The sequence below is a fragment of the Corylus avellana genome, chromosome ca10 (genome assembly GCF_901000735.1).
Source record: "Corylus avellana chromosome ca10, CavTom2PMs-1.0".
Classification (NCBI taxonomy): Eukaryota; Viridiplantae; Streptophyta; class Magnoliopsida; order Fagales; family Betulaceae; genus Corylus; species Corylus avellana.
Genome location: NC_081550.1, coordinates 10740839 through 10745070, shown reverse-complemented (window position 1 = coordinate 10745070; position 4232 = coordinate 10740839). Strand labels below are relative to the sequence as shown.

The following is a 4232-nucleotide window of genomic DNA, read 5'->3' as shown; positions in this document are numbered from 1 at the left end:
AAGGGTCTTGAGCCGAATTGTATTTCAAAATTTATGGCTTGTGAGACATCAAACAGATTTCAGGCTTGATCGAGCATACTTTTTTTATGCTCTCTCCATTGGGACCGACATCGACTTTGCCTCTCACGCCATCAGGCTTATGTTGGTGGCTTATCATGACAACATCTCTCTTCTATTTGAAGGTCTAATTACCAAGATAATTGCTCATCATGAAATTGAGCATCATGAATATGAGCCTACTGTCATGGTACTGGGAGACTTTAACAAGAGCACCTTCAATAGATCCTCATCTCAAGTGACTGCTCACCCTCGCCCTTATAGACTGCCTCCATTGCCTGCTAGTTCGTCAGTCAGAGCTTCTTCCAGCAATGGCCCTACCCCATCTTCTTATTCCTTTGCCTCTCTTCGAGAGTGGATCGATGGTCGGTTCTCCGCTATAGAATCCTCGATTGATGGTCGCCTCTCCACTATAGAATCCTCGATTGCTGGTTGCCTCTCCACCATAGAGCCCTCGATCGCTTCTCTTACTTCATCTCTTCATGCAGACATCTCCCAGTTGTAGTCAGATTTGAAGAGCATCCAGGATCTTATTCATGAACACAATGGCTGATTCTCTATTTTTACCTCCTTTTGACACTTGTGATAAAAGGGGGAGTAGTTCAATTCAGTTCTAACAGTTTATTTTGATGGGTTCTTGTGTTAAACTGTTGGACATTGTGGACTTTTTATGTTATTGCAAATGTTTGATATTATTTTCAATATCTTTTGATTTTGAGTTTTATCATCGAATTGCCAAAGGGGGAGTGAGATTGGCTTAATTCAGTGACTAAAATATTTTTAATGTGTTTACTAAAAATCTAGAAGTTTCTACAACACTTACAAGGAGGTCAAAATAGCCCATTCGCAAGGTCGTCCAGACACCCATTGGTCGTGTACTGTTTCTGAAGAAATTCTAGAGAGGTCAGAGCTGACCGTTCGCAGTGACGTTAGCAGCCCGTCCAAGCGCACCCAAAAAGCCATCTGAATGCCCCTTTCCAATATGCATTTTTTGAAGGATTACACTGGAGGTCAGAAGCGTCCGTTCGAAGCCCTATTCGCATTCCGTCCAAATGATGGCTCGCAGGATTGTTTATTATGATTTTTCTAATCATTTTATCCTTGCTAGGGTTTCAATATGTGAGCCTTGATTTACGGGAGATTCCACTCAGCTTATTTTAAGTGCAAACATACAAGCATGGAAGCTTAAGAATATTCCCTCTCTCTCTAATGGAAGCAGGCAAGCATCAGTTGGAAGATTCCCACTCAGCAAGAATTAATGGGCGAAGGAGCAAGTGGGTAGCTATCAGGGCACTTCCAGCATGGCCCGTTCGGATGCAAGGGTTGGCGGTCCGAACGGGGGACTCGAGACAAAACCGATTCTTCTGTTTAGACAACATCTTTTCAGTGGAGCACGCCTACCTTCTACCTTCTGACATCGCATGGGCCTCTGACTGACAGCCTGACACCCACTACTGGTCTATCACCCACTTGGAGATGCTCTAACACACATTTACTGCGCATGGAGCACTAGCTGTTTGAATGCCCCTAACGCCCATCAGCAGTTATCTTTTATTTTGTTTTTTTGCTGCGGACTTGTTCTCTTGAGCCTATTTATATGGGACTTGGGCACTCGTTTTTATCAAGCAAACTACGGAGAGTACAAGCTCAACTTGAGACAAAAAGACTTAGTTCTTGAGTTTGTTTCATTTATGTGCTAAGAGAGATTTTGTCGTGTGCCATAGAGCCACAACTCTCGTGGAGTAATTGCTGAATTTGTTTATAGCAAGTGTTGGTTATCTTGTTGTGTTGTAATTGGTTTGTTGCAACTTGTTAGAGGTTCTAACAAGGAAAATCAATAGAAGGAGTACCGGAGGACTACGGCGGTAGCCTAGCAAGCGGGTCACTTGTCTAGACGGGTTTGTGCCAACTTTCAAAGGTTTTGTAAGTGTGAACAACTTGTATTTCCTCCTCCTTTTATAGTGAACGATTTTCTGGGTCCCCTGCCCCGGAGTGGTTTTTCCAAGAGGTTCTTGGTTTCCACTTCGTCACCAAAATACTTGTGTTAATTGCTTTATTGCTTTACATATTTTGGTGCAAGATGATTGTTGCATGAGGTTAATTTTAATTCCGCATTTATTTTGTTAAACACCTATTCAAGCCCCTTCTAGGTGTATTTGGGAGTCGTAACGTATTTTCTCTCGAGCCAAACACCCTCAATACCGTTTTCGGCCAAGTGTCTTTCAATCTACCAAGGTTTTCCAGATTTCCACCTCTCTACACGGATCAAACAAGGTATGTGAATTTTCAACCTTTTATTTCAATTTTGGAAATCTAGAGTTTAAAATTAGGGATTTTTGATTTCCTTGAATTTCACGACATATAGTTGGTTGATTGGGTACTAGGATTATACTTTAGGATAGATACATGTGTTTTAACCATCATATTCCCTTCAAATCATCACCCATTCGGATTTTGTGATTTTTGCCCTAAATCTGAAACCCTTGCATTTCTTGATTTCACCATGCTAATTGATGCATGTGTTATGACCCTAATGCTCCCATATTGACTTAGGACCAAGACCCACTAACCCCATTGGCCAATTTTGGCACACCCAAACCCTAACTTTTGAATTTAGGGGTTTCTGTCCTAAATTCAAAAATCCTAGTTTTTGTCACATCAATCGAGCCCCATGGACCAATTGAGGCCCAAACCCCTTAACTAGAGGCCAGATCTATGCTTCACCATGGATTCCAGGGTTTTGCCCGAATCCAAAATTGACCAAGTACCCTTAGCCCTTAAATTAGGTATTTTTGTTCTAATTCAGGGATTACCCAATTTTGTTACCAGGTCGGGTCTACTTATTGAATTGAGCCTCAAACCTTTTAATTGAAAGCCCCACCTATGTACCTAGCCATTTGAATTTTGGTATCTTCGTCCGAACTCTGAAATGACCAAAATGCCCTTAGCCCTAAACCCTAATTCCTGTGACTTTCCAACTACCTCGGTGCCCTCACATATTGAGGACACCACTAACTTGAACTACCCTTCTTTAATAACCCAACAATGCCCATCTCTCACATAAGGGTGTTCCCATCTATGGAGACCCCTTAAACGATTTTTTAATGAAAGCCATACCCAACATCCGAAACCCATCATTTTTACCACATCGGACTTAGCAATTTTGACTAGCCCAAAAATGACCAAAATACCCCTAAAAGCTAATCCATCAATCATGATCCGACCTTATCCTGTGACCATGACTCCAACGGTAAATGAACCTCCCACAACTTCACTAAGTTGGGCTTTCATTAAACTCCCTCATGCTCTACACTATTTCCTTGCATTTTACCCATTAACTGGGAGGGAATTTTAGTCCCTAGAACTAGGCTACTTGCATATGTAGTTGGGGTAGGATATTGCTTAGGTCACACCTAGAAGTAGTATTATTAGTGTTTTATGCAATGCAGGATGATGGGACGGACTAAAGCGAGCGTAGCAGCCTCATCTTCTGCATACCCTTCTTGATCTCGCAGGGCTCAAGCCCAGATTCAAAAGGCCCAGGACCCCAACTTCGACTCAAACTTCAAGATGGAGGAGGCCCCTTCGACAAGTCTCCAGCCAGCAGTCTTGATTGTGGCGCCCCTTTTATCAAGGTCAACACCGCCATCGACGAGGATCACGCTAGCCGCACCTACGACCATGACCGCTTCAAGGTCGACAAGGAGGAGAACCGATTCCAACTCATCTACAAGGGTTGGAAGGTTATTGTTGAGAGGGGTGTGGATGTGCCTGACGTGGCACTTAGGGGTGGTTAGCGATGGTTGAGGATCACCGGTAGGCAGCTAAGGAGTTGGTTCATGAGTTCTTCGCCAACCTCCATGCCCGAGGCAGCAACTCCTTCAGAACCTAGCTTAGAGGCAAGCCAATCAAAGTGACTCCCGACCTCATCAGCAGCATCATCAGGGTGTAGCGGGTTCCCAACCTAGGTTTTCCACGGCCTATTAACGGCACTCCTCGCCGCAAGCAAATGGTTGAGCGCTTCGTCAACTAGCACCCCCATCAGATGGATATGGAGGGAGAGGGGGGCTTCTAAGTCAATGCCCTCAAGGACGACGATCGGCTCATTTACCACATTATGATCAGCCGGGTTCTTCCGGTTAATATAGACATGTGTTGTTTGTTTACAGTTATGG

General features: G+C 43.7%; 1 pseudogene; it reads left to right on the top strand.

Annotated features, from left to right (window-relative positions):
- Positions 1 to 562, top strand: part of LOC132162923 (uncharacterized) — a 6400-nt pseudogene extending 5838 nt beyond the window's left edge.
- Positions 563 to 4232: the final 3670 nt, after the last annotated feature.